This window comes from Amblyomma americanum, chromosome 5 (assembly GCF_052857255.1).
Source record: "Amblyomma americanum isolate KBUSLIRL-KWMA chromosome 5, ASM5285725v1, whole genome shotgun sequence".
Classification (NCBI taxonomy): Eukaryota; Metazoa; Arthropoda; class Arachnida; order Ixodida; family Ixodidae; genus Amblyomma; species Amblyomma americanum.
In genome coordinates, this window is record NC_135501.1 from 51270158 (window position 1) to 51282378 (window position 12221).

The 12221-nt window shown below is 47.4% G+C and overlaps 3 pseudogenes; 1 reads left to right on the top strand and 2 right to left on the bottom strand.

The window, feature by feature from the left end:
* Nucleotides 1–734: 734 nt before the first annotated feature.
* On the bottom strand, nucleotides 735–3228 carry LOC144133865 (uncharacterized; annotated as a pseudogene).
* A 292-nt stretch (nucleotides 3229–3520) lies between these two features.
* On the top strand, nucleotides 3521–9847 carry LOC144133866 (uncharacterized; annotated as a pseudogene).
* Nucleotides 9848–11314: 1467 nt separating this feature from the next.
* Nucleotides 11315–12018, bottom strand: LOC144133868 (uncharacterized; annotated as a pseudogene).
* Between the last annotated feature and the right edge of the window lie 203 nt (nucleotides 12019–12221).

The following is a 12221-nucleotide window of genomic DNA, read 5'->3' on the forward strand; positions in this document are numbered from 1 at the left end:
ACATTGGCTAGCCGACTGAGGCTTGCCCTCAACTCTTGCTCACTTTGTTATGTGTTATATCACAGATGTATCACAAAGTGTGTATCAGATTTGTATGATAAAAAAGCATTGAATAGCAAAAAACAGCTGGCAGGTATATTACAGGTAAAAAACGCTTGACTTCTATATTTCTTAATCGCACATAACACTCTCTGCAAAAAAGGTAACAAAAGATAATTATCCCCAGGACATCTTTCAATAAATGCTGAGTAGGTCCTAATCTGTAGCTACAGACTTTGTTTCAGCTAGCAGAATGGGAAGCCTTATCACACACACAGAATATGTGGGAGCACATACTCTTTGAAAATATAGTACCGCTCATCCACGTCCCTGAAATACTCCTCATTGAATGGCACTGGTATGCACATGTTCTTTTCATCATTCAAAAAGACAAATAGCTCCCCTTGCTTCAGTGCCCTCAACTCTTGCTCACTTTGTTGTGTTATATCACAGATGTATCACAAAGTGTGTACCACATTTGTATGATAAAAAAGCGTTGAATAGCAAAAAACAGCTGGCATGTATATTACAGGTACAAAACGCTTCACTTCTGCATTTCTTAATCGAACAAAACACTTTCTGCAAAAAATGTAAGAAAAGAAAATTATTCCCGGGACATCTTTCAATAAATGCTTAGAGTAGGTCCTAATCTGTACCTACAGACTTTGTTTCAGCTAGCGGAATGGGAAGCCTTATCACACACACAGAATATGTGGGAGCACATACTCTTTGAAAAAATAGGACGACCGCTCAACCACGTCCATCAAATACTCCTCATCGAATGGCACTGGTATGCACATGTTCTTTTCATCATTCAAAAATACAATAGCTCCCCTTGCTTCAGTCCTCCCAAGCCCATTTGCACTTGATCTGGCAAAAGTACGTGCTTGCACGCTTCATCTTTTCAGTTGTTGCTTTGTCATTCTTCTCGGTGATCTCCATTACTAATTTTTCCAAGGAGTCTGGGCACTTAACTTCAAGCACACGCTTGGGGCAGCACTGGCACTGTACTAGTCCATCTGGACTTGCACCAATATGGTCGGCTATCCATAACAATAAGTCCAGACTGTGGCACAATCAAGTCCTTGTGTTGCGATTGCTGCAGTTGGCCATAGCACTTCTTTGCGCTTTCTTCCAAAGTGCTGCCACGATGCATTGCTGCTGTGCAGACATTTGTTTGCCGCATGACCTTTTTTAGTAAAGGTCTCAGGTCATGTGGTCCCACCTTTGTCCGTAGTGTCTTCACCCTTGTGAAGACACTGTAAGCAATGGAGGCAGTAATCATGCCAACCCTGTGCTGCCACCAGAGGCCAGATTTTGCCTGGTGTCGTGTCGACTGTTCAATTGCAGCAATATCTTCGCACCTTCTTGCATTGTTTAAGTGTTCGAGCTGCTTTTGCAGGTCACAGATCCCAAGCAACCTTCTCAGCTCGTGAAGGGTACCCATCAGAGTGATGTCTTTAGGTTCAGGCTCACATCGGTTGGGATTTTCACCACAGTCTGCTAGAGCTGCAGAGAAAGCAGACCACACAAAATTAGAGGTCTACATTGTCTCAGGTTTACTGACTCTAAAAGGCATGACAAGGGGAACGGCGCCAACAAAACAATGTAATACATATGAGCTGCATATGGACATGCTGGAAAGTTGCTGGTATTTTGTGCCTAGTACCCATACTATAATACATGACCTTATAGTAAGGCAGACAAATATTGTTGGACGCTCATAAGTACATGAGGTACAACTTTCCGAGTGCAGAGTGACAGATACCAAAGGCTAAATCCCCTAGACAGCCTCACAGCGGTAGGCATTTAAGGGTGGCCGAGTATCCTCATAGGCCACCTACTGAAACTTCAGTGACCCTAAATCGCAGCATGCTGGATAGCTTGGTTGTTCCCAATATGTGTCGTCATATCTCAACCAGTACTGCAGTGTCACTACTGCATGCTCCATGTTAAGAACACTACATGAGCAGTCACACTGAAATGGTCCAACTGCAATATAGGCAGTAGTACACAAGAGTACCTTGCTGTCATGCAAAAATCCCAATTCCATTCATTAGGTGATGTTCACAATTACTTTAATCATGTAGGAGACGTTCTACTGCTGACATTGTTGCACATCAGAAAATATAACATGCCATGCTGCGACCAGATCAAGCAGCAGCCTTCTTTTGCTCAGCTGTTGCACAAATAAATTTGGATGTAGCAAAGTAACATGAGATTAACTACTATGTAGATGAATGAATGCCAGCAAAATGGTATTATGTTCTGCAACCTTTGACTGCACGGATTCATTTCATATAAATAGGCTCAGCTGCTATGTATACTGCACTGATATGGCCAGCCGATATCTAAAATAAGCTTGCATTGATACCTATTTCAGTGGTGCTCTCCGAATGCATTTTTGCTGCAGATTGATGGCCCCAAATTCTTAAGGAGCCGTCCAAAGTTATTACCTTCAGATTGAGCAGGCTCTTTGATCTTTGTCTGAGAAACAAGTAGAAATTCATATAAAGGCCCAGGCTGAAAAATGTGCACTTGATGAAAACACACAATTTGGCATTTAGCCAGCCACGTCTCACCATTTGTATTTCATCTCTTTGATAGTTATCATGAAGTGATAAATAAGAAAGCTACGTTTCAGTAAATAAAAGAGTACCAACGTATATTTAAAGTCAAACACCGTGTATCTGAAGCACTCTTATAAAACGGATGTGACACCTGATATGCCCGAAAGTTATCACATGGTACTTGTTACGCTGGTTTTCGTTGTTGGCTAAAAAGAAAATAACGTGTTCTTGTACCCGTTGTGGAGAATGAACGTAACAATTAGAGCGCTGTGGGAGCTTTTAGTGTAGAAGCAGTAAGCAAAACGCTGAATTTATATACCAAAAATTTCACTACTCTAACATAATGCACCAGACAGCAGCGGCCTTCCTTTCAGGGCCACAGTCTGGCGTTTCAATCTCATTGTTTTTTACTGCAAGTAATGTTGTAAAAGCAGAATTATTCACACACCTTTTTTGTGCATGGAAGGTCAACTATAGCCCTGGGTTCATACTTCTGCTTTATTCGGTCCTTCTGCGCTTTGCCCCACTTCTGCGGCTGATCAGTCGGTGACAGTCTGTCAAAAGTTCTTGCTCCATTAATATGTAGCAGAGAAGCCACAATGTGCTTACATTTGTAGTTTTTGTAACATAATATTCAGAACAGCCCTTGAAGACATTCGAGTTACCTCAGTCTTAACACCTATTGTATCTGTAAAGACGAAGATGTAACAACGAGGTAGCGGCAGTGCTATCGCTGAGCGCGTGCTGCTGCCGGGCTCTAGAATAACCGCGGACGCCTAGAAGGCCTCGTTCTGCGCCTGGTTCTGCCTTCCTGGTTCTGGTGGTGTCTGAGCTATTAAGCCCCCTTTTAAGTGGTGGAGGTTGCTCCTGATCCTGTCCTGGAGCTCCGCAGCGGCACTGAAACGTCAGCAATGCCGAATAACGCCCCCCTGGCTCCCCAGCCACCGGCTGCTCCGCTTGTCTGCTCCGGCACACCTCGGCAACGGGACCCGGCTGTCTTCAGTGGGCTCGGCGACTCTGACGTCGAAGACTGGCTGGCTTCTTACGAGCGGGTCAGCACGGACAACCGCTGGGACGACGCCATGAAACTAAACAACGTCATCTTTTACCTGGCTGATGTCGCCAACCTTTGGTTCCGTAACCACGAAGCCGATATCGCCACATGGTTCACGTTCAAGACGAGCTTCACTGAGGTATTTGGCCGTCCTGGCGTGCGCAAACTTCTCGCCGAACAGCACTTACGCGAACGGCCTCAGCAGCCTGGCGAGACACTTACTAGTTATATTGAGGACGTAGTGGATATTTGCTAGCTCGTCAACAGCGATATGACCGAGGCTGATAAGATCCAAAATACCATGAAGGGTATCGATGAAGATGCGTTCCAAATGCTTCTAGCCAAGCAGCCGGCCACCGTGGCCTTCGTCATCAGCTTGTGCCAGAGATACGAGGAGCTCCGCAAACAACGCGTCCTCACTCGTCGCACCGTACAGCCTGCCGACGTCCTGTCCGCTGATGTCGAGACCGCAGGAGGGAAGCAGCTCAGGCATGACATTCAGAAGTTCATTCGAGAGGAGATCGCACGCCAACTAGCGCTCATCTCTGGAGTTTGGAACCCCCCGTGTGGGGACCTGCCCTGCAGCCCTTTGAGTTTGCTTTCCCGCGAGGCACCGTGCAGCGGCGGTCTCACTTCGAGGCTGAGCGCATTCTCTTGTGAGTTACATTAACTGGTAAGAGAGGGCGCCAGCATCGCTGCGCGGAGACTGCCAAAGCCCGCGCGCGGGAGAGGGGGCAGGGGGGCTTCGGCTGGGATCTTCGGCCCGAGCGGACGTGTCCCGTGGGGCTCCGCTCTTCACCGGCGGGGCGAGCAAGCGACGGGGAGACAGGCTCCCGTACTCGTCCCGTCCGGCCTTCGGAGTATATATCCCTTGACCTAGCGCGGGCGAACATTCGCTCGGAACCTTGCTGGTGAGTCGGACGACCTCGATTCATTAGCGTACCTTGTTGCTAGCTGGCGTTATTGTTGCTGTAGCAATAAATGCCTGTTTGTGTCAGCCAATGTGTCGTTCCTTTGTTCCCCCAGAGCAAGGCCTGCCGTGGTCGGCGAGCGCTCGGTAGCGTACGCGATCACGGGGTGGGGCCCGGGCGGCTTTGAACCGTGTCAGCCGCGATTGAGTGGGGAGAACGTACTTATCTCCCCAAGTCAAACCGCACATCTGGCGCCCAACGTGGGGCCTGCTCTTGGAACATTGAACGACTGTCGGTTCGGTTCGAGGAACGTTCTTTGTCCGGACTTGACAAGTGCTAGGCCAAGAGTAAATTTTGATCGCTAGGACCTGCGGCATGCTTTCTTGAGTGCGAGGTGTATTGAGCTGCAGCATGTTTGAACTTTTCGACATGCTCAGCACATTTTTTTTCCCTGGAGATTCTTCGCGAGAATCACTTGGTCCGCATCGAGGGAGCGCGAGGCCTAGCGCCCGCGGAGTCGCCGAGACCGAAGCGAGTGAGTACGGAAGCCGCGTGGGTGGTCCGAGTTTCTGTATATATTTTCTCTACTGTCTCTTTTTCGACTCTGGGAGTCGCGGCTCCGGGAGCCGGGTGGCCTGGGGCCACGGGTGCCGCTTCGAGCTCGCTGGTATTGCAGCTCGGCACCGGGCGCTCCGACACCGTCCGATACGGTGGGCGCCGACCGCTCAGAAGCTGCTTTGTGCAGTGAGCGGGGTAGGACCACCCCACAAAGCTGACGTCTCCTCGCGGCTGCGCGCACATAACCCGTTTCGGGTCTTTGTTGTGATCACGGTCGTGGTCGGAGCGGTAGTTAGGCCGGAGGCTTTTCGGAGCTGCCTGCACCACGTTAAAAGAGACACGACCACCGGACCGTGTCATTGAGAGGGGGCGCACTCTGCTGCCCGCCCGTTTTTTTGGTAACCTCGCAAGAACTGAGCAGTCTCGTTCAACTCAAGAAAGGGCTTTGTTCACTCGAACTTTGCGTTTGCACAGCCGTCGACACGTTTTGCTAGCGAGTTAGGCATTGTGCCACGAGGCCTTTGTGGATGCCGTTTCCCCTCCCGTGACCTACGTTAAAGGCACGCCGAGAGCGTTTCGGCAATTTTGCAGATTCGGTGGAGCCACCCAGGCTTGCTGTCCGGTGCAGATCGTCTCGCTGCCACCCGCTGCGACGGACCGGCCTGTATCCTGTTCGCCGCATCCATCCAGGGCAGCTGTGGCGAGACCAGTCAGCAGTCACCTCCGGCTGCTGCTGCCCTGGCGACTACTGCAGGATCCTGGCCTGCAGTTTTCCCACCGGCCTTCGATTCGCCGGCCTGCGGACACGGTAGTCTGCGGGCCATGCGAGTCGTCCCAGCGGAGACCTTCACGCCGCCTTCGGAATACCGCGGAACTCTGCGTGGACGCTGTCGGCGTGACCTCCGCTGCAAGACGTGCCTCAAGGACATGAAGACCAGGAGACTCCTCCATAGCATGTACCTTCGGGCGCGTGGGTCTATTTAAGGTTGGGGGATGTGGGGACCGGCCCTGCAGCCCCCTGAGTTTGCTTTCCCGCGAGGCACCGTGCAGCGGCGGTCTCACTTCGAGGCTGAGCGCATTTCCTTGTGAGTTACATTAACTGGCAAGAGAGGGCGCCAGCATCGCTGCTCGGAGACTGCCAAAGCCCGCGCGCGGGAGAGGCGGCAGGGGGGCTTCGGCTGGGATCTTCGGCCCGAGCGGACGTGTCGCTCGGGGCTCCGCTCTTCGCCGGCGGGGCGAGGAAGCGACGGGGAGACAGGCTCCCGTACTCGTCCCGTCCGGCCTTCGGAGTATATATTCCTTGCCCTAGCGCGGGCGAACATTCGCTCGGAACCTTGCTGGTGAGTCGGACGACCTCGATTCATTAGCGTACCTTGTTGCTAGCTGGCGTTATTGTTGCTGTAGCAATAAATGCCTGTTTGTGTCAGCCAATGTGTCGTTCCTGCTTGGCTAGAAGCATTTGGAACGCATCTTCATCGATACCCTTCATGATATTTTGGATCTTATCAGCCTCGGTCATATCGCTGTTCACGAGCTTGCAAAGATCCCCCACGTCCTCAATATAACTAGTAAGTGTCTCGCCAGGCTGCTGAGCCCGTTCGCATAAATGCTGTTCGGCGCGAAGTTTGCGCACGCCAGGACGGCCAAATACCTCAGTGAAGCTCGTCTTGAACGTGGACCATGTGGCGATATCGGCTTCGTGGTTACGGAACCAGAGGTTGGCGACATCAGCCAGGTAAAAGATGACGTTGTTTAGTTTCATGGCGTCGTCCCAGCGGTTGTCCGTGCTGACCCGCTCGTAGGAAGCCAGCCAGTCCTCGACGTCAGAGTCGCCGAGCCCACTGAAGACAGCCGGGTCCCGTTGTCGAGGTGTGCCGGAACAGACAAGCGGAGCAGCCGGTGGCTAGGGAGACAGGGGGGCGTTATTCGGCATTGCTGACGTTTCAGTGTCGCTGCGGAGCTCCAGGACGGGACCAGGAGCAACCTCCACCACTTGAAAGCGGGCTTAATAGCTCAGGCACCACCAGAACCAGGAAGGCAGGACCAGGCGTAGAACGAGGCCTTCTCGGCGTCCGCGGTTATTCTAGAGCCCGGCAGCAGCACGCGCTCAGCGATAGCACTGCCGCTACCTCGTTGTCACATCTTGGTCTTTACAGATACAATAGGTGTTAAGACTGAGGTAACTCGAATGTTTTCAAGGGCTGTTCTGAATTTTATGTTACAAAAACTACAAATGTAAGCACATTGCGGCTTCTCTGCTACATATTAATGGAGCAAGAACTTTTGACAGACTGTCACCGACTGATCAGCCGCAGAAGTGGGGCAAAGCGCAGAAGGACCGAATAAAGCAGAAGTATGAACCAAGGGCTATAGTTGACCTTCCATGCACAAAAAAGGTGTGTGAATACTTCTGCTTTTACAACATTACTTGCAGTAAAAACAATGAGATTGAAACGCCAGACTGTGGCCCTGAAAGGAAGGCCGCTGCTGACTGGTGCATTATGTTAGAGTAGTGAAATTTTTGGTATATAAATTCAGCGTTTTGCTTCTACACTAAAAGCTCTCACAGCGCTCTAATTGTTACGTTCATTCTCCACAACGGGTACTAGAACAGGTTATTTTCTTTTTAGCCAACAGTAAAAACCAGCGTAACAAGTAACATGTGATAACTTTCGGGCATATCAGGTGTCACACCTTCGTTTTATAAGAGTGCTTCAGATACACGGTGTTTGACTTTAAATATACGTTGGTACTCTTTTATTTACTGAAACGTAGCTTTCTCATGTATCACTTCATGATAACTATCAAAGAGATGAAATACAAATGGTGAGACGTGGCTGGCTAAATGCCAAATTGTGTGTTTTCATCAAGTGCACATTTTTCAGCCTGGACCTTTATATGAATTTCTACTTGTTTCTCAGACAAAGATCAAAGAGCCTGCTCAATCTGAAGGTAATAACTTTGGACGGCTCCTTAAGAATTTGGGGCCATCAATCTGCAGCAAAAATGCATTCGGAGAGCACCACTGAAATAGGTATCAATGCAAGCTTATTTTAGATATCGGCTGGCCATATCAGTGCAGTATACATAGCAGCTGAGCCTATTTATATGAAATGAATCCGTGCAGTCAAAGGTTGCAGAACATAATACCATTTTGCTGGCATTCATTTATCTACCTAGTAGTTAATACCATGTTACTTTGCTACATCCAAATTTATTTGTGGAACAGCTGAGCAAAAGAAGGCTGCTGCTTGATCTGGTCGCAGCATGACATGTTATATTTTCTGATGTGCAACAATGTCAGCAGTAGAGCGTCTCCTACATGATTAAAGTAAATGTGAACTTCACCTAATGAATGGAATTGGGACCTTTGCATGACAGCAAGGTACTCTTGTGTACAACTGCCTACATTGCAGTTGGACCATTTCAGTGTGACTGCTCATGTAGTGTTCTTAACATGGAGCATGCAGTAGTGACACTGCAGTACTGGTTGAGATATGACGACACATTTTGGGAACAACCAAGCTATCCAGCATGCTGCGATTTAGGGTCACTGAAGTTTCAGTAGGTGGCCTATGAGGATACTCGGCCACTCTTAAATGCCTACCGCTGTGAGGCTGTCTAGGGGATTTAGCCTTTGGTATCTGTCATTCTGCACTCGGAAAGTTGTACCTCATGTACTTATGAGCGTCCAACAATATTTGCCTGCCTTACTATAAGGTCATGTATGATAGTATGGGTACTAGGCACAAAATACCAGCAACTTTCCAGCATGTCCATATGCAGCTCATATGTATTACATTGTTCTGTTGGCGCCGTTCCACTTGTCATGCCTTTTAGAGTCAGTAAACCTGAGACAATGTAGACCTCTAATTTTGTGTGGTCTGCTTTCTCTGCAGCTGTAGCAGACTGTGGTGAAAATCCACACCGATGTGAGCCTGAACCTAAAGACATCACTCTGATGGCTACTGGCTACCCTTCATGAGAAGGTTGCTTGGGAACTGTGACCTGCAAAAGCAGCTCTAACACTTAAGCAATGCAAGAAGGTGCGAAGATATTGCTGCAATTGAACAGTCGACACGACACCAGGCAAAATCTGGCCTCTGGTGGCAGCACAGGGTTGGCATGATTACTGCCTCCATTGCTTACAGTGTCTTCACAAGGGTGAAGACACTACGGACAAAGATGGGACCACATGACCTGAGACCTTTACTTAAAAGGTCATGCGGCAAACGAATGTCTGCACAGCAGCAATGCGTCGTGGCAGCATGTTGGAAGAAAGCGCAAAGAAGTGCTATGGCCAACAGCAGCAATCGCAACACAAGGACTTGATTTGTGACTGTGTGGACTTATTGTTATGGATGGACGACCATATTGGAGCAAGTCCAGATGGACTAGTACAGTGCCAGTGCTGCCCCAAGCGTGTGCTTGAAGTTAAGTGCCCAGAGTCCTTGGAAAAATTTGTAATGGAGGTCGCCGAGAAGAATGACAAAGCAACAACTGAAAAGCTGAAGCGTGCAAGCACGTACTTTTGCCAGATACAAGTGCAAATGGGCTTGGGAGGACTGAAGCAAGGGGAGCTATTTGTCTTTTTGAATGATGAAAAGAACATGTGCATACCAGTGCCATTCGATGAGGAGTATTTGAGGGACGTGGTTGTGCGGTCGTCCTATTTTTTCAAAGAGTATGTGCTCCCACATATTCTGTGTGTGTGATAAGGCTTCCCATTCCGCTAGCTGAAACAGTCTGTAGGTACAGATTAGGAACTACTCTAAGCATTTATTGAAAGATGTCCCGGGAATAATTTTCTTTTCTTACATTTTTTCCAGAAAGTGTTTTGTGCGATTAAGAAATGCAGAAGTCAACGTTTTGTACCTGTAATATACCTGCCAGTTGTTTTTTGCTATTCAACGCTTTTTTAAAATACAAATGTGGTACACACTTTGTGATACATCTGTGATATAACACAACAAAGTGAGCAAGAGTTGAGGGCACTGAAGCAAGGGGCGCAATTTGTCTTTTTGAATGATGAAAAGAACATGTGCATACCAGTGCCATTCGTTGAGAAGTATTTCAGGGACGTGGTTGAGCGGTCCTATTTTTTCAAAGAGTATGTTCTCCCACATATTCTGTGCGTGTGGTAAGGCTTCCCATTCTGCTAGCTGAAACAAAGTCTGTAGGTACAGATTAGGACCTACTCTAAGCATTTATTGAAAGATGTCCCGGGAATAATTTTCTTTTCTTACATTTTTTGAAGAAAGTGTTTTGTGCGATTAAGAAATGCAGAAGTGAAGCGTTTTGTATTTGTAATATACATGCCAGCTGTTTTTTGCTATTCAACGCTTTTTTATCATACAAATGTGGTACACACTTTGTGATACATCTGTGATATAACACAACAAAGTGAGCAAGAGTTGAGGGCACTGAAGCAATGGGAGCTATTTGTCTTTTTGAATGATGAAAAGAACATGTGCATACCAGTGCCATTTGATGAGGAGTATTTCAGGGACGTGGATGAGCGGTCCTATATTTTCAAAGAGTATGTGCTCCCACATATTCTGTGTGTGTGATAAGGCTTCCCATTCTGCTAGCTGAAAAAAAGTCTGTAGCTACGGATTAGGACCTACTCAGCATTTATTGAAAGATGTCCTGGGGATAATTATCTTTTGTTACCTTTTTAGCAGAAAGTGTTAGGTGCGATTAAGAAAAGTAGAAGTCAAGCGTTTTGTACCTGTAATATACCTGCCAGCTGTTTTTTGCTATTCAATGCTTTTTTATGATACAAATGTGATACACACTGTGTGATACATCTGTGATATAACACATAACAAAGTGAGCAAGAGTTCAGGGCAAGCCTCAGTTGGCTAGCCAATGTTCTGACAAGAGGACCTGCGGAAACGAAGCCCTCTTGTGAAATCATTGGCTAGCGTACTGAAGCTCCCCTTCAATTCCTGTTCACTTTGTTATGTGTTGTCAAGAATCCCATCTTCCTGCCCCCTCTCTACTGTGGATCTGTGATATGTGTTTTGAAGAAACAATAAGCTCAGGGATTGAAGTATTTACTGATTACATACTGTTCTGAATGTTACAAATGAAGATGATATGACATTAATACATGTTTTACAACATACATGAAACATACCACACTGATCTGTTTACTCCATACACTCAAACCCAGTGACCTACGAGCGGAAGAGAAACTTGTTATCCTTAAACAAAGGCTTCGATAGGTTCACTGTGCCACCAATTACTATGAGAATGTTGTCTATGTATGTCAGAAGGTCGAGATCGAACCTATTTCTCAAAATACGAAAGAGTTTCATTCTTTGAATGGCTCTTTCTACATGCACACGAGCGCTTGCGATCGACTGATTATTTTTTGCCTCCTCTGATGTCAGCTGATTTTCCATAAGAAAGGGAGGTCTGATCAGTTCACTGATAAGAAATCCTGTATCGACCATGACGCTGTCAACATGTGGCATACACTTTTCGAGCACTTTGCAGTGTTTTGTGATATATGTATCCGATGCTTTCCCACCATATGCTGGGCATATATAGCTAATTAGACCGCCTGGAGTCTCGCTCACCAGCACCTTCGCAGTGTAGGTACGTTTGTAATGGCTGTATGTTAGCGGCCGTGAGGTGAGGTCTTTTGGCCGCGCAATTTCTATTTCTGTACAGTCGAACACCATTCTCGTGTCCTTGTATCCTTGAAGTAAGTTGTGAGGCAGGTGACCACGCAGGCTTTTTCTGGCCTAAATACTGCGTGCTTTAAAATGCTGGCCAGGATCACAATGGACTCTCTGAACATGTTAGACGCAGTTGTGCGGTGAACTTGAAACAGCACAGCCAGCATTGAGAAAGTTAGATCATGATACAACTTCATGAATGTTAAGAGGACAGCGTCATCATTGCTTATACAGAAGCTGCGGGTTGTCTGCAAGACACGTGCTTCTGTGAACAATTCTGTGTTGTTATAAAACAACTCAAAGGATCCTATCCCTGTGAGCACAAGCAAGCCACTTTCATCTGAAATTTTTGAAATAGTTATGAGCTGTTCACGTTTGAAATTGCCATTTGTTGTATTCA